At 29.1% G+C, this 20,107-nt stretch overlaps 1 protein-coding gene and 1 pseudogene across 7 annotated transcripts in view; both read right to left on the bottom strand.

The window, feature by feature from the left end:
• rg (A kinase anchor protein rugose) overlaps positions 1–20,107 on the bottom strand; it is a 268,765-nt gene that overhangs the window by 208,309 nt on the left and 40,349 nt on the right. The window lies entirely within an intron of this gene.
• On the bottom strand, positions 488–3,691 carry LOC149056438 (uncharacterized; annotated as a pseudogene). Its single transcript, XR_016191539.1, has 2 exons — positions 1,269–3,691; positions 488–1,200 (listed from the first exon to the last, which is right to left on the bottom strand). The product of XR_016191539.1 is annotated as an uncharacterized LOC149056438 (transcript).

The raw sequence follows: 20,107 nt of genomic DNA, 5'->3' as shown, positions 1-20,107 counted from the left end.
CAGCTGGAGAAGAAAGATAAAGATAGCGCACATCGATGCTACGGGTACTATTTAATCTCTATTTAATCATTATGAGACAATCAATTTCTCATTTTTATTTTACTCTTTCATCAAATGGTTTTCCTGAGTGTAAAAAAATAAAAACTAAAAAATTTATAATTCTAGTTTTAGTATTCATATGGAAGGAAAAAATAATAGAATTGAAAATTCACTACTTATTAATAACTGCAACCAGATAGCTAATAAATCAGAAAAGGCGGATATCTGGAATATTTTAACAAGAATTAGTTCAATTACAACAGCAGTTTCAAAAGTTATTTTTATACTAAAAGAATTAATAAAGTGTTATGTATTTTAACCATATAAATATAAAATAATAAACAGACAAAGCATAATAATGGATTATAATAACTTTATTAAAAGTACAAACATTTTAAATGTGACACACATGATGTTACACACAAAAAAACGAAACATGGTTCACTAAGCAGTAACATAACGTATATGATAATTATTATCGCGTCTATTTGGCACAGTCCGCCAGAGCGCGTCTCTTACATATATAACATAAAGTAATTGAATTAGGTTACGAAATAATGGAGATATCAGAATTCTGGTTTTATAATAAGAAGTAGAGGGATAAGAACTACCTACAATTATTTCATTTTTAAATTTATTTTAATGTTTTTATAGAAAACTAGGTGTCCCGACACGGCATTGCCCCCGTATTAGTTTGTTTTTTGGCATTTTTGTAGCCCGTGTATAGTGTTATTACTTATTAGTTATTAATAATAACATATTATGTTATCTCCAGCCATTTTGGATTACATGACGTGAACGTGATAAATAAACATAGTCAGCCGTATTCGCGCTCGTAAGTTAGAGCATCCTGGCTGTATTCTTGCATATGACGTGAACTTCCTATGTACGATAATGGTAGAATGATAGAGTTACAAATTTCGGTGGTGTCGGCGTTGCACAGAATAGCGTCTCGCAAGTGAATGTATTCCTCCGCACGCAGCTTTTGTTGATTATATCGTAAATATCGTAATCGTTCGCTCTCTATCTTCACGTACATGTCGACCATGAATTGTTTGCAAAGCTCGCGACACCGTAGAATGACGTTGTCCTGACTGCGTCTAATCATCATACGATACGCATAATAAGCTTTCGAGCTAACGTTCTTGTTTGTTTCGTTTCCTGTAATAATATATTATTCATAAATATTAATTCAAATTAAGTAATGATGTTCACAATGAATGAAGTACCTGTTACGGGATCCTGTTGTTTAATATTTATGCAATATTCGTCTTGTCCCTTCCAGAACATTAGCGGATATTGGAGAGCGTCGTATGAGGTGTGTAACAGCAATGAACTCAATATTATTATTTATTCTTCGAATCACGATTTCTCGTGTAACTGTACGGTCGCCAACCATGATTCCAGCAACGTTGTGACAACTACAGGTGCATTGAATCTACGAATGTGCACTCCAGCTGGTGTTTTATCAGGATTGATGACAATTGCGTGATTGTCACTTTGTAATTTGTGCATGTGTGATTTGAATAATTTCAACAATTCATTGTGCTCATTCAATAAAGTGTCCAGATCACCGACGATGCGTCTGGCAAAAGGTGAATTAAGGTTATTGTAACTACAACGTGCATCCGCGCGATTGGCAAGTGCGCTTTCGGAGTCCACACCGCCCATAAAGTAAATTTGTAAAAATGTATGTGGATCGTTTGGCATTGGTAGCAATGAGCCCACTCTATGATAAACTTGGCCTTTGATTTTGAATGTTGAATTAAATTGTTGACCATTTGCAGCATTATTTTTAACTATTTCTGTTGCTCCGAACGATGTCATTTGGAAACATGAATTGAATGTTCGAATTGACTTCAGGAACAGGTTAGAATCTGGATCCGTACCGATAAGTAAACCGTTCAATGGTTCAGGTGGTGTTTCAATTTCCGGTAGTTGCACTTTTCCTGACGCGTAACACATACCGGCTGGCTCATTTTTGAACTTCAGCGCATTACAATGCGGACATTCCTTGTTCATAGCACCGATCTCTACTTTTGAATGAGCGTAATATTCAATATCGGGCCCATACTCGGATGCTAGACGAAGGAATGAATTGGATGTTAATACTCTATGTACTTGTTGGCGTTGTCGGTCATTTGCTCTGCGTGTGTCAACTACGAATTGACGCGCTTCTAATCGTCTTATTTGATTTTGTTCAGCTTGTGCCTCACGCAATCGCACCATGTTCACACGTACACATTTTCATTGTTCGGTTGGATTTGTACGTCTCTTCTTTGTACTCTTCTATCTCGCATGCTTGTACTTTAGGGCCGTTCGACGGGCCAAATCAGACCCCTTGCGTCTTGCTGGCATTGTACAAAATACACAAATCGATACTGTAGTAATAAATAATAATGTAATGATAGTTTGATGATAAGATATATGTGATAATATGATACTATGTAATTATTATATTGTTTGTGTTAGTAGACAGTAGTTAGTTCGTCTCGACGACCCATCGTGTGCGGAGTAGCCCGATGTCGAGTTCTTATTTATATGTTTTCTTTGATATATTTTTATATTTTTTCATACGTTAATTTTGATTTAAATAAAGGTTTTTGTGCCGCTGTACAATAATTAATTATATGCGATATTAATTAATTTATCATTAATCCTGACCGTGACGCCCCTACAGATTCAGAAGTAACGACAGTAAAGTTAATTCATTTTTTTTATTGTGATATTTGTTAAAATCTGTCGAATCGTATGATACATATGTGTGAATTGGTACAACAAGATGAGTTGTGCGAATACAGGCTCTAACGTGGATTCCATGCGGTTGTTACTTAATGGTAAGGTCCTTCCGCCAAACAAGGTAAACGATGGGGATAGTGCACCTAACCTACAAACAGTACAAACGTCTAGCGGTGACGACCAACAGTCGCACAGTTCAAATAATGATCCAACGGTTGGTAACAGTGACGATGATTTACGAACCGCGTTATCGGAACTGATGATACAGAACAGAATGCAGCTGTTGGAGCGTTGATCACAACAACAAAACAATAATAATCCGGTATCAACTAATAAGAGTATTGACTCGCCTACGACTGTTAACGCTCGCAATGGATATTTTGTTATGCCAGATTTTAATAACTCGCTAACCGAATTCTCGGGGCGAGAAGCAAGCCAAGAAGCCCAATTATGGATCGATTCGGTCGAAAGTGTCACCAAGATCCATGGATGGCCAGAAAGTTTCAAAATGGAAATTGTTCGGACTAAGCTAGTTGGCCCGTCTCGCAACTGGTACATTGGCCGTACATTCATGTCATGGAGTAGCTTTGTCGACCAATTTAAGAATACTTTTATTGGACATACACTTGATACCGTCGATAAAGTTCGTATTATGTCTAATCGTGTTCAAGTGAAAAACGAATGTGTGTTTGAATATTTCCACCACAAGTCTAGACTGTGTCGCGAAATTGGATTGTCGTTCCGTGTAGAGAAACGTCAGATCGTCGAGGGCCTTATATGTTTTATTACATTTATTTATTGTTTTATTACCTTATATGTTTTCTTTGATATATTTTTATATTTTGTCATACGTTAATTTTGATTTAAATAAAGGTTTTTGTGCCACTGTGCAATAATTAATTATATGCGATATTAATTAATTTATCATTAATCCTGACCGTGACGCCCCTACAATACAATTAAGGTTCATATTAAACTAAATAAATAAATTTATGTTTATATCTATGGAAATACGTCAGACAACAGCGGCGACAACGGCGGCTGATCGGTCAGTGTGGCACTATGGCCATTGATTAAATAGATGAAACAGCGATTAAATATAAAAATAAAAAAATAAAATAATAATAATAATAATAATTTAATATATTTGGTAACCAACGGCAACTCTATAAAAAAAAAAATTGTCGTAGGTTAAAAAAATCCCTGTTTGAGCCACCCTTTAAAATAGAAATAGGGGTGTGAAAAATAGTTGACATCACTCTCTGAGACCTATTTAATATACACGACAAATTTCATGAAAATCGGTCCAGCCGTTTCGGAGGAGTTTGGTAACAAACATTGTGACACGAGATTTTTATATATTAGATGTAAAACATCTATTTTTTCATTTAATTATTTCCAAAAATATTAAAGATTGGCCAATAGATAGCCAATCTTGGAGGCGTAGATTAGGTTCCCGTTTTCTCCGAGTTGGCATGGGCATGCCACCGGGCGCGTCCCCAGGAAAGTCCTGCAGATATGCAGGGTAGCCGCGAAATAAGCCCCACCTTCGGGATGGACAAATAAGCGGTCACGGACAAGCCCTCCACCGGGGGAATGATCAACCCCCGGTGAACCGGACGATCACGGACAACGACTTGAACATACAGGCGGTGCAACTTAGTATCTAATATGTTTATTACATTGTTGATAAAAGAAGGACGTAATCTAAATCATAAATACATTTCTTATTTAGAAATATTTAAAGATCCCGAAAGAACTATTTAATTGAAACTTACGAAATAAATAAGGTATTTTACGCAAAACAATACATGACGTTGGCACCCATTACGGTCCCACCGCTAAACATTTACACAAACAAAAAGCCATATTTTATTTTTGCAGTTATTCTTAAGTATTCTCTTCGGTTTTGTCTTTAATATATACTGAAAAAATAAAATAAAATACACCGTGACAAAATATTCCGATGAACTCCATTATTATACGAGAATAATTGTTATTACTGACAAAGTATAATGGTCGACGAGTGTATTTCAGTTAATGGTGTACACAAAAATACAGTGTATCGTGATTAACCAACCCACCCAATCGCAGTTACAATATGACTTACAACCGAGAGTCAACATTGGAATAATAGGTACGTCAGTTAAAATGAAATTTCTCAGATGCTCGAATTTTATATAATATATTATTAAGGTATGTATTTAAATAACAAATAACGAAAGTCCCGGCTTTAATAATTATTATAGGCATATATTGTATATATATATTTACGAATTTAACATAATATCACGTGCGTCGAGTTACGAGCGTATAATATACAAATCGATTCATACCCTACCGAATTATACCGTTGTCGGCTACGATAATATAATACCAATGTAAATCCAATGGTGTCTTCAAAGCCGGGAAGAGGTTGGCCATAATGTAAGCAATAGGCATGTTATATTGAGTTGGCCACCCTTACCCTGCAACCCTGTCAAAGCAATTGGTCTAGGGATGTCACTGAACATAAATCATTGCGTGCTTATGTTCTAAGAAATGCATACCTAAGATAATAATAATTATATATATATATATAGGAGATGAGTAATGTGAGATCGTCGTCGTCATCATATTAAAAGTAATAAAGCAAACATTTTTTGCGTGTTGGCAACTATATAAATGGATGTGTATAATACTGCAGCAACAATTTTACCAAGTGAACAAATAAAATAGTCATTAGGTAAGTAATACAGATTTAAAATCTTAAGATAAGATTGTAGTAATTTATATTCGGTAATTTTTGTATGACAACAACAATATGAATCAACTTTTTATTACATATAGTGTTTATGAGTGAAGTTCAATCTTAACACCATTATATTTAATATGAAAATGTCAAAAGTGATAATATTCACAACGTACCTATGTGTTCTAAAAATCAAACTTTTATTTTGAACTTTCAATAAGTATACTAATGCTTTGAAAAACTTCAAGGCAAAAAAAATCTGTTTACAAAACAAACTATATCTTAAAATATATTTTCTCCATTAACAAGCGTCCACTGAATAAAAAACTGATGATAAATATTTATTTCAAATATATATTTTTTTATATGTAATTTAATTTAATTTAATATTAAATTAAATTATTTCAATAGTTTTAATTCAGACATAGCTGGACAGAGTGCACATAATATTTTATCTAATAACATTACCTACCCCATATAAGTGATAAAATAATTTTCACTACAAAAAAAAAAATTGTAATTATTCAACTATACAACATATATGTCATTGCCAATTCAATTTATTCACCGATTCGTTGTAAACAAAGGTTAAAGGTTGGTTTAAAGCACCAAAAGGTCCATATTATGTTCCAATCAAATGTGTTCGAAAAATATTGATGATATTGATATGTGTATCATACGCGCTTATTCGAACAATAAATTTTCAATTATATTGACAAATGTGTTACTAATCATCATATTAAATTCATAAAAAAAAAATACAATATAATTACGGATTATAAAACGAAATAAATAATGTAAGAACCAATAACACGTCAATATTTGAATCTCAAAAGCATTATTTTCGTCTGCCTGACAAAAATAATCATGTAAACTTAATAATTGACACATTATTTTAAATAAATATTTACATTCGTCATTGTCTAAACATAATCTTGTGCATACGATCACTTTAAGTTACATAATGAAACCTTGAGTAAAAATAATTAGGAAAGAATAATATTTAAAAAAAGAAGTTCGCAATACGTAATCGAAGAATCGAATTTGTTGCGATACGAATACGCCATCATGATTATTAAAATTAAAATTAACTTTACAGTTTTGGAGAAAGGATTTAGATAGGTATTATTTGATACACATATCAATGAGTAGGTACGGATAATTACAATGTATATTAGTTTAGTTAGGAAGTACCCACACAATCCAATTTTAGGAAAAATGCAGCACGCACAAAAGTACTTTAACTGTAGGCACTACCCTACAAACGTCATCAAACTACCAGTTAAGTATTTTCGAATTTTTTTTTTACTATTCCTAACATATGGAGGCAGGTACTTATAATATCCAAACGCGAGTCACCTGCCTCTTGGACGGGGTAATTTAGAATTTTCCACCATCAAACCGTAACTTTAGATGCGTGTACATTATTATATATGGCTATATATATTTTTTTTTTAAACATATTTTATCGTTAAGTCGTCAATTCGCGTAAATCTCACAGTGCAGAGTGCAGCGGTGGCAATTGCGTGTTAGCGAAATTGTCATTCGCCCTGAGCGTCAAATGCACACGGGCCAATACACAGCACAACTTACACCTTCGCCAGTGTCTACCCAGCCATACCATGGACATAGGCACGGTGGAACGAGCAACCTCTACCTCTAACGCCTTCCACAACGTATAATGTGATTTATTACGGGCCGTCAGATTATCTGTAAACTGCGCAGGATTATGTTTCGCCTACAGCGGTGTTATTCTCAACGGCGGCAGCAACGGCAGATTCGAAATCCCACAAATCGATTTATGCGAATAATATTATATACATATATATATATATATATATATATATTATGTATTATAGAAACATATATCGTGAATCCATATAAACTCTAGTCATCCCCTCTATCGCCAGATATATACCGGCACCAGATGGCCTACACCACACTACCCCGACGACGATCACCTCTTGCTACTCATTTAAAGCAATATGTGATGTAACCATGTAATTTCCACCCGTTCGCGGAACGGGTATGTATAACAATAGAGTAAGAGAGAGAGAACACGTGACAGAAAAAAATACATACCTAGTATATTACGAAAATAACTATTATACAGGTTATGTATTATAGTTCTGCTTTAAAATATCGATATCGGAGTGAATTAAAAAAAAATAATTGAAGAATTATTAATACAAAGGTAAAAAAAAATAAAAATATGCACGTGAAGTATATTATATATATATATATTTTTTATAGACCTATATGTATATATATATAACACTAAAAATAGGAAGACGATAATATTGAATTGTCATAACGCCTCTAAAAAAGAAATTAAAAATTAGCAGTAGGTTGTATATTTTAACAGTCGATAAGTAATAACAAACTTAATTATAAACATTCATTATTAAAAATTGTAATCAATAAAATAATATATATTTAATGAAATCTGAATATTTCATAAATACAAAATAATACAAGTATGAAAAACCTAAATTGATCAAACTAAATAAAATAATTAAATAAATCCTCATCAACTATAACGAATTCAAATACAAAATAATTGTAAAAATATTATTAAATAAATTTAAATTCATATTAAGATAATAAAATTGCCAATTTTTTTATCTAAAACTTGAAATTTAAATTGATAAGCATTTAATAAAAAAAAAATATATAGTGCTAAAAAATTAATAAAAATTAAATTTTAACTGCGATGGACTTCTTTATTGATAATCTTCCTACATTAAAACATAGAATTTATGCAGCAATAAGTATTTAGTCATTTTAAACTTAGGTATACCAAGTAAGAGATTAAACATAACATTAACATTTGGTTAAAAAATATAAACATTAAATCCTCCAAGAATAATAATTAAATTTGTAATTGTATACACTTGTATACCTATAGTATAGGTACATAATATACATCCTGCTAATGAAATATCAAGACGAATTTAAGCTACATAGAAAGCTTAAATAATCGTTTTAATTTGGTATGGAACATATTAGATACATCGTTACAGCAAACAAGACTTTAAAATTATACTTTGATAATTTTCTTAAATTATTAATAGTAACCATCGTAAATAGTTAATTTTTATATCTTACATTTGAGAGTAAAAATGTTTCCTGGAAACTTTTAAATTAAACATGATAAAGAAGAAGAAACTTACGGAAAGCAAATTTACATAAACTTTATTACTTCAACGACTCTATTATTTCAGAAAACGAACACTAAGGTAAGCCACATGCATTGCGTAGAAATTGCATCACAATTAAGTCAACATAAAACTATGTTGGATGTAATAAAATATCATTAAAAATGTTAGACTTGAAATTCATTAACGTAGTTTACTCTGGATTTAATATGTAATTAGAACTACCGGAGGAAATTTATCTTCCTCTTTAGAGGCAATTAAAGCAGAATTAGATTTCATGAATGGGATATGTGAAAGTTTGTTCCAGATACGTAAACATTACACTACCCCCAATACGAATACATTCATTTTTTGAATGGTGTTCAAATGAAATATAATAATAAACAAATACATAAATACATGTTAAGTAATAAAATAAAATTCAGTCACACTTTTAAAAGGGGAATTTTAAAAGGATCAAAGTATAGGTAACCGCCCAGCCATACACTAGGAGTATTATAGTGTACCAATCATTGAGTAACCAAAATTAACCAACAATTTTATGAATAATTATTTTAAACTTTCAACAAATATTTTATCTTGAAGACCGATATTTCACTGTTAAACATAAAAATTCTTACTCTGTCTACCATAAAATCAAAGCGGGAGTATCTCAGGGTGCACTTATCACCTATACTCTACACATCACATATCCCCAAAAGAAACCATACAGCTCTAGCGACATATGCAGACGATACCACTACACTAGCATCAAACAAAGAACCAAACATAGCCACCCACGATATACAATACCATTTAAATCTAATTTCCAATTGGACTCAAAAGGGGAAAATTAAAATAATTGAAAACAAATCAGTTCAAATAAATTTTTCTCTGAATAAAAACGAATGTCCACAACTTTCGCTCAATAATTGGCAATTACTATCTAAAATGCAACCAAATATTTAGGAGTTCATTTAGATAAAAACTTATCTGGGCCTAACACACAAAATAGAAAAGAAAACAATCAAACACACGTCTACACATCTCCTCCGTCCATTATTGTCTTCTTAAATGAATTTAATAAACAAAATATTAATATACAAGACGATTATTATCCCCCTTTGGTCATATGGTATTATATGGGGCCAAGTCAAACCATCCAATATAAGACCCATACAAGCTTTCCAGTCTATATGTCTCAGACAAATAACTGGAGCCCCAGGGTATATCCCAACGACGCATTACCAAAAAAGGATCTACAAATCCCAACAGTCAACGAAATAGCAACTATAGGCAATACAAAAAGTTCCACTCCAAACTGCACTCAAATCAAAACCTTCTAATTTCCCTCATGTCCTCTATAACCGTCCCCCACAACCCTTCAAGGAGGTTAAAAAGAAAATGGCAAAGAGACGCTCTTGCATAACAAAAAAAAAAAAAAAACGGTCTCCATAATATATGAACCCACACAATTAAATAGGAGGTACTGTTAATGGACGCCCCCCCCCCACAAGACATCAAGTCATTATATTATTATTACCTATGTTATAAAATTTACTTGTTGTGCAAATTGTATAGATTGTAAATATGCCTTTTAAATAATAACAAAAAAAAAAAACACAAGTATTTGTATTTTTTACCCCTGATTATTTTGAAAGGTACTAAGAATCGACAATTTTGAACTCTCAAGTACCCATTAAAATGTATTAAAATTATAATGTATTCGAGTATAATCAATAATATTTTTAATTTTTTAGATTTCATCCTAGGCCATTTCAATTTTATATTATTTTTAATTAAAAATATATTAATTTTAGTTCAGTACCTAATATTTAATATATGTTTTTTTTTTTTTTTTTTTTTTTTTTGTTAAAGCGACGTAAGTATATCAATTTAGTGCATCTGAATTGAAACATTATGAACTCGTGAATATTCGTTATTGTATAAATAATAATGTGTAAACAGACTTTGTTTTTTTTTTTTTAACACGTCGAGAGTTAATATGGTTGCTTACGATTCGACTACTACGTGAATTCGGTAGAAAATACTCATGATAAATCGTCAAAGTAAAAGAGGTGCCAAGACTTCCATACAACGACTATACTGATAAAACGACTCATTCACCCTTTTAATACGAGGGCCAAAAGCGATAAATGGTCTCTATAGACATAAACAATGTATGTCACAACACACAAGACACACCTACTTACATCCACGAGTCTCGATACTCTCCGACGTAAAATAACATTCAAAGGAATAGATTTATAATTGTCCTCTTTAATATGTCAATATGGTAATACGTATTAGGTTACACGACTTTTATTAAAGCTACTGATTGTTTTTCAACGGCATTAAAAGATTGGATATTATCATTAACGCAAATCATATTTATAAAAATATAAAAATATTTTACAGACGTTTTCTTAAGAAATAAATAGTATCAAATTTTAAAACATAATAAATACATTATATTCTATCCTTATTCAATAATATAATGTAAATTGAGCGGCCATAAACTATTCAAAATTCCAAAGGCGAATCGTTTGTAGGGCCCTACCCTTGACTCATAAGTAATACCAGGATTCCCTTCATACAACTAAATTAATAATTAGTATCTAATCCTTTTTTTTTTTTAATAATGCATTATATTCTAAGGTTTATCTCAAAATAAATTGTTTAAAATAAATATTTTTATTTGAAAAAAAGTAATTTGAAAACATAAAAAAATATTGTCGAATAAACTGTATACATTGGTGAACGAATTAGGATTTACCTTCTATTTCAAACAACTCTCATCAATCATTATCGAAAAACGTTTTTTTTTTCAATCACAAAATACGTTTGACTCATTTCAGTGTTAGAGAAGAAACCCCAATGCAATTCAGAGTCCATTCCAGAATTAAAAAGATAGTGTCTTTCTACAAAAAGGGCAAAATAACATTTTAAAGACAGAAGGAGAGGTGGAGTGTAAATCACGGATTAGACTGTTTCCATATTGTGTTTGCTACGTTAAGCCTGCCAGCATTTTGTCTTCATTTGTAACCCGTCCTAATGTTTTGGCCGAATCCAGCAGTTGACTTTTATTTAACACTATTTATCACTCACAGAAGCAAAACTTCGACTCCGAAACAACATCTCATCCATTTCCAAGTCACGATTAGTATTGTAGGTACTACGGACCACCGTATTGACATCTGTTACAAAGCCAACATACAAATTATTTCTACTGTCTTAGTAATATTACACACAGAGTAATTGAAAGGTGTTCAGGACTATTCCTCAGTCAAGTCCGCCGTTGGTAAATCGGATTCAGAAAGACATCAATGCGAAGGAAAACATAAAAATAAATAAATATGATAATCTCAAAAACAAAATAGTATCAAAAATATTTGTACTATAAATTATTTAAATGTACCTATTTAAACATTTTAAACACAAGAAGTCTATAAATATAAACTTGATTAGGAAATCCATTTCTAAATTATAATAATATATAACATTCAATACATCTAGACATTTAGTAGTATATCGTTATTAAATAATTTCGATTGGTAATGTCTATTTAAGTGTTGAACAAATATTTAATAATTTTGTATAGTTCGTACTTTATTTAAGAAAAATTATGCATTAGTTAATTAACAGGCCATCATGTATTCTTCGCAAATATTTTATATTTATTCAATACATGACATTACAGCCAGTAATGCACATTAAAGTATGCACCAATTATAATATAACAAACCCTACAACGTATCAAATTGTAGCTAAATAACAATGAAGCTGCAGAGTAAGCAAGTGTTTACAAATTCATAAACAATTGAATATGAGCTGACTGTATTTTGTAATTCACATACATATTTTATTTCTACCGCCTGTCTACGAAATACAGCCAATTAGGTCATTTATTTGTTAATAATATTATTTCAATTTCAAATATTGCTGATTGTAATATATGTTTTCAAGATAAAAAAATAATATAATATGAAAATATTTTTAAGCTAGGGACATAGAATCGGGAGTTATAATACTGCAGTACCACGAATTCCTTCGACACTATGTTGTTAGCAGTCGGTCTAATAATTTATCATTAATAACAATATACATGAAATTATTTTTTCAAAATAATTAGAACGGTTGAATTCAATTTCCGAACATATCACCACTCGACACATCTACAACATACTACAGCATTAACCTCCTGATATCAATTACTATATTACCTACTTTAAATTTATTTTCTGTACTAGTGCTTTAATTAAATTAACAACAACTCGGTTTACTAAACTTTAATATTATAACTTGACGTTACACATAAAATAGGTACACTATTCGATTTTAATTATTTTGAACAGTACTTACATAATCAATCTAAAATAAAGGATTTTTCATTATTGTTTGGCCTGTTTCTAAAATTTAATATGTAAGTAAGATCCAGAGAAAATAGAATCCCTTTAGCGCTATAAAATAATGTATATTTAGGTCCCGCGTGACATTAAAATATCGTAAAACCCACAGACTGTATGAAAACCAACGGATTACTATTTATCCTAAAACAATAGTCGCAAAATAATCTATTCTCGTTGGCATATACAAATATCATATGTTCATTTTTTTATCACGATAACATGATGCACTAATAAGAATTTAGATATCATATTATTTTTAAAAAATACCTACATAGGCACTGAATTCTGCATGTGACGTGAATAATAATAATAATAATGGCTTTATAATAATTTAAATTTTTAAACTCGGTTTCGATAAATCTAAATAAAAAGTATTAGATACTACAACTGACAGTATAATTAACTATGTAAAATTTTAGGTATAGATAATGCATAATATTTGTGCTTTGAAAAATTCACTGAATATTTAAAAATCGAATGCATCGCCAATGGTTTCCTGTAGTGATAAACACAAACGATAACATTATTAATACTCAGTTAGTTTACAAGCAAAGTTATTTTTATGATTCATATAACAAAAAATGTTATATAAATTGCATAACTAACGCGTCTAAATATTTATATTGTCGAGAATTAAAAATCTTATACACACATTTGAAAAACGTGAGAAAAAAAATTATTAATAAATTATACAAAACATGAAAATCTTATATTTTAAAACGAACCCTTTACTACTAGAGTTGTTTGTGTTTGTTATTACATTATCAGGTAATCTACGCTTGGTTAGACTTCTCGTTTCAACTGTGGACAGGTTTTACTTTTACGTTATATTCTTCCAGCAAAGCAATTATGTTCACTTTTGAATTGAAACTATTGTTTGCGAGTATATAAGAAGGGAAAAGAGTATTAAACCGAACACAGTTATAACTACTACTAAAGATTTCACATGCATGCGCAATACACATAATATACAATAAGTAGATACTTGAAAAGAAACTTGCTGTCATAAAACAAAATACAAAAAAATAATATAATAATGGATTTATGAAGAGCTCTGGGGAGAAAAATTATATCGTAAAAGGAACGTTTTTAAAAATAATTTAGAAACGTTTAACGACTAATGATATTGTCTACAGATGTATACGAATTTATAGAATCTATAGAAGTGTATATGTATATGTCATGGTAAATTACGTTACACGCAGAAAACAAAGTAGTTCACCAGCCATTAACGTTATTTGCCAAGTACATATAGATTATAAATAATTATCGTCATAAACCAGATACATTAACGTTTTTGACCGAATACTTACCTATGGGTAATTATCATTATAAACAATATGAACTAGATAATTAGATCTTCCTTGATATTGGCCCCTTCAAGACCAATTTATAATAAATTTATGTTCCACTGTTAGTCACAACAAATTTAACAATAAAAAATAACTCCAATTATGTTATTGAGAAACGCTCCAATATTATTCAATAAATCGAGATTGAAATTTGTATTCGAGAAAAAATTTCAAAACTTAAAAGTTTCTTAAGACAAAAGTTCTACCAAAGCACCAACGAAAATAAAGTTCAACAAAACTGTCCAATAAATCAGAGCACCATCCAATTGTAATATAATGCGCTGCCAACCATACTCCACATCAACATCACAACTTTTTGGTTGTCTATTTATTTACAAGAGAGTTTAACTGAATCTGTCTCATTCAGTCATAGACAAACAGTATAATTTTTAATCATAAATATCCCTTATTTGATTATTATCAACATTACCCATTTCATACAATTACCAATGTGATAATGATTCGATTGCATTTTATGGTAATTTGAGAAGTCTCCATATATGTTGGCGGATTGACTGGCGAATAATGTTATACCAAGTATATGACATAATTTATCATAACTTATGTTTTAAAATACTGATCAACAATAACATAAATGAAGCTGTATAAATGAATAGTGGTGAATATAAACAATTTTCGAATAGTGGCAGTTCAACAAATTTAATTTAATTCAATAAGAAAACTTATAAAAAATAATTGATTTTTTTTACAAATATAAATTTAAATACGGATTTCATTATTTTGTCATAGGTACTACGTTATTCTTAGGAAACGATAATCTGCAAAACCTCAATACTATACTAAGTAATTATTAATATTTTGAAAAAGAATCGACTTAAGACTTATGAATATTGTATAATGTATAAATTACTTCCATATATGTATCATTTATTTTTTGATAAAACTAATTGTACCAAGTACGACACAAAAAGATATCTATTATTCGTGAATATGTCTACAATAATACAATATATTTCAATAGAACACCATATTTATTTTTTGAGATATAACTACAATATTTAAAAATTAAATCAATTAAAAAGCGATCTATTACACCATGCAATATCACATAATTAACATTATGTACTTATCAATTCTTAAAAGGAATATAAAAATGCAATCTGACCTAAAATTATAAGTATATAATAATGAAAGTTGTCCTAAGTTTTATATATTGCAACCATTCGATGGAATGAAACGAAATAGTGCACTACACTAGTCTCTTGGCTAAATATTTATTTGGTGGAAATGGAAATACACCAGCATACTTGAATAAAGTTTACCGTCACATTGTACTCATTCGCAAACAGTAACTTTAAATAAATAAACCCCGCATTTGTGGGAATTAATTGCTATCGGGAAGTATCAGGGGCGACACACGAATGTAGTGCAGAAGTGATTAAAAGTTACAGATTTTTATTTTTTTTCGTTTCATTTTGAGCCAAAAAAAAAAAAAAAAAACGTGCAAAAGTTTTACCAACGCTTAGTTAGATAAGTACATATGGTTGTTTGTGTTTACACATTGAAAAATATTTTATTCATAACTACTTATACTTCTCACATAATATTTCATAGAAATATGATATTAGATTAAGACTTCTGAAAAATATCACATATAATAGTTTATCTAAAAGCAGTTATAATGGTTAAGTTTCAAATAAGGTATAACGAAAAAGAGATTAAAATCTTAAGACTGTTAAAAATTGTTACAATATATATTTAATATACGTAAACAATATGCATCATGCATCAATATGCAAATTTAAATTTTAAAATATATATAATTATATAAATATAAATATATAATTCAAACACAAAATAATTTATAGATAAAATATGTAATCATGAAAAACATAAACGAATTTACTAGTAAATATTAGCCATCTAGCTGTATTGATTTATCGGCAACGCACTACCAAGTCGTACGTGACAAGATCAAAGCGAAATCTTTTGTACAGAACAATTGTATGCTAATGGTAAACTTCATTAAATATAAGTGATTAGGATTGTGTGTAAAGAAACAGAAAGTAACGTCCCATCAGCAATGCTTTTGTCCGATTTGTAAAATCCGCTAATAAAAAAAGTGGAATAATTTTATTATTTACACAGACGCATACTTTCGGTTGGTTTTGAAATTTCAAGTTTAAATTTAAAATAGAAATAGAAACTTACTATATTTAACTAAAATAATATACATATATATATAATCTATATGTAATGATAAGAAAATACTAATAACGAAAAGTTGCATAAGTTATTATTATCCTTCAAGTTTAAATTAAATTTTTTTAAATTATAAACCATATAGATAAATCATATTTTCAAAAGCAAAACATTGAAAATGAGCAATGTAACTACATATAAAAACTACGTAGTACATATTTTTTTAATAATTTTATACTAAGTTTTTACATTTTTGTTAGTAATTAATTTATTAAGACTATATTCCTTCTATTAAATGTACAAAATTTGCAAAACACCTTGTTATTCTCAATTTAAACAACATAGGTACACATAATAGGCCTTAAGTGGTTTAAAAAGATCAAATTATTAACTTTTGGTTTGTAATTTTGGTAGAAGTTAAGTAATTTAAAATGGTATAATTAGCTTTTATAGTACTAACATAATACAGATAACAACTTATACATTTCTAAACTAACTAACAACTCCGAAAATCCCACTAAAATGTTTATGTAGTTTTAACCCTCACAATTCCAACTGCGTAAGACTTATCATTCTCTATGGACCAAACATAAAATATAACACAAGTTGTGAAGCGAAGTCAGCTGTTAGTTATTTATATTAAGCTACTAAATATAATTATAATTGCAATATCTTTTTTTTTTTTTTTTAACAAGACATTAAATAATATTATTGATACATTTAAATAAATATTTTGGTTTCTTATTTGTTTATAAGCACTTAGAAGAATGAAAAACACTTAATTTAATTGTGCTTCGATAAAATTTTTAATTCATTATCATGGTTGATTTCATATTTAAAATAAATTCAAAACATTTCAATATGGTATGACTAGTATGAGAAGCAAATCAACATAAGGATTCACCACTCAAACATTAGACATTCATAAGACAGTAGCTTGTAATATACCTACACTATATTACAACCTTATGTTTACATAATTATTGTTTATGAATTATTCATTTTAAACGATAAAGTTATATTTAAAAAGTCTCATAACTATAACATTCATAATTTATCAAAGTAATATTTTACTCTAAAATAATTACAAGATAATAGCAGTTGTTTTATTCACAGAATTTGATTTATACATATTTTGTATAAATAAGTAATATGTACTAACATGAACCAAAAAACAATTTTAACCGCTTAATAAAAATTGCAATTAGTTCTTGACGACATTAATAAACAAAAACAGCTTATTTAATTGAACATTTATTTGTTATTTTTTTTCTTTTTATAGAATAAAAACATTACCTAGATAACATTGTTTATTGAAATATTTTATGACGATTATTTAGTTCCACAGTTAAATAAAACACGAAAGGAGTAAAAACGTTTAATACGGGTGTATCAAAATATTATGTGTTTTCATTCAAAGAAATATGACGTGGCTGTAAATATAAAAATATGTATCAGTATCTGAATACGAAAAGAAATAATAATAACAATATATTGTTATCATAGTAGTGACATAATTATTATTATTACAAAGTTTATTTCATATAAAGTGAATATAGGTAGTAAAGTGAAACTTCAAATATTTTGAATCCAGTTGAAGAATTTTTACATTATTAAAAAATAAGTTGGTACACACTATTTTGTTGAAAATATGCGGGAAATGCTTATTACACCTCCGGGAACATATTATAATATAAAATACAAATCATACACCAAATTTTAGTGTCAGAAAAATCTCATTTAATTTTAAATTACTGTTTACAAATAGTAAATGCATATTCGATAAATTATTATTGTATACATCACATCCACAAATACGAAGATTCTTATTACTACTTTTTAAGAAAAAAGAAATTTAAAACAATATAAAATGATAAGAACATAATATAAACCAGAAATATTGTAAATGGAAAAATTATATTTTAAGAAACTATAACAATGGTTCTGCTAAAATATCGGCAGTAGTATATAGCCTCATCAATCTTAAGTACCATTATCCAAGTGACCGTTTACGGGAAATTTAACAACAGTTTTAAGGGTTAAAAAGGGATATTCATTAACCTTATACCCCACGTAATATTTTACACGTAACTCACATGTGGCCCTCTGGCCAGCAAGTAAACATCCTCACTAATATAATAGAAAATTATACCGATAGAGAAGTTAATGACTTGCTCTTCGTATGAAAAACAACAATGATTTAGGTAATATTTATACACTATTTCACGATATTATAATAAGTAATCTAAACGACGAAATTTAATTACAAATATATCATGAACCATCATATTTTTATTTTTATTTTATTTTTATCGTGTAATATGCAATCTGTATAATTTAGGCACAATAAGCTTATGCGAGAAAAATAACACAAAAAATAAAGTAAAAAAAAAAAAAACTAGGCGAGAAAGATGTGATTAAAGAAGCCACCCATTAGTGACACTTTAACTGTTGTTGATATGCAACGTTATATTAATTTAGAGAAGGTCGCGACACCATAATTTTTTCAACCTACGTTGTGAATTTCCAGGAAGAGTTGGGATGGAGAGAGCTCAACCGTCATATAAAGTAAAAATTTAAAAATCATATTTTATATGTCATAATTAAGTTTAGTGTTTGAAAATTTCATAAAATTTCAAAAAATGAAATATTTCAAAATATGTGAAATATTTCAATTATCATTGTTTTTGTAGTTTTGTCTAGTAAAATATTAAATAATTATTCTAAATAAATTAAACACCTCATTAGTCATTGACACACATTTTTTTCTCAGTTTCAATGTATAATATGATATGTTGTATTTTTTTGCTGTACCTATTATTTGATGTAAAAATGTAAAATAAATAAGGAATAGGTAAGTATCGTATATTGTATATGTACCATGAACGTGGTTCTTATATAGTTATATACTTAAATGTTAAAAATCAGATCAGAGTTTTCTTGATCATGAATCTTTATGACATTTATTTGTATAGGAAACCAGTACTTAGGTAAATATTATAAAGATCATAATTTTCTTACTAATAATCAACATGTAATTATATATTATATATAATATATTATATATAATTAATTATATAATTAAATATAACAAAAAACATAATAAAAATATTAAATATAATAATTAATAAATATTAAAAAGAAACATTAAAGCCCTGATTTTTAGGAAACCAGTACTTAGGTATATTAGTATATATTATAAAGATCATAGTTTTTTTTGCTAATAAATTTGAAATAATATAAATTATAATTACTGTAATCTAGTTATCTCCTAAATTGGCGGGAAGATAAAATTGATAATGCAGTAGGGCCAAATAGTGAAATGATTAATAAAAATCCAATATTTCAAACACTAATTAAGTTAAATTGTAAATACGAGTATCTATGAATTATAACTATCATGTTTCCACTATCTGCCACAAACTACCTATAAATTAAATATTTCAAACAATAAAAGCTATGGTAGAATAAACATGTTATGTAAACACATGATTTAAAGCTTCTCTTACTCCCTACCAATGATGAATTTACAAGTTC

Source organism: Diuraphis noxia, unplaced genomic scaffold (assembly GCF_037042655.1).
Source record: "Diuraphis noxia isolate RWA-SAM2 unplaced genomic scaffold, SU_Dnox_SAM2 contig0004, whole genome shotgun sequence".
Classification (NCBI taxonomy): Eukaryota; Metazoa; Arthropoda; class Insecta; order Hemiptera; family Aphididae; genus Diuraphis; species Diuraphis noxia.
This window is presented reverse-complemented; position numbering and strand designations above follow the sequence as displayed.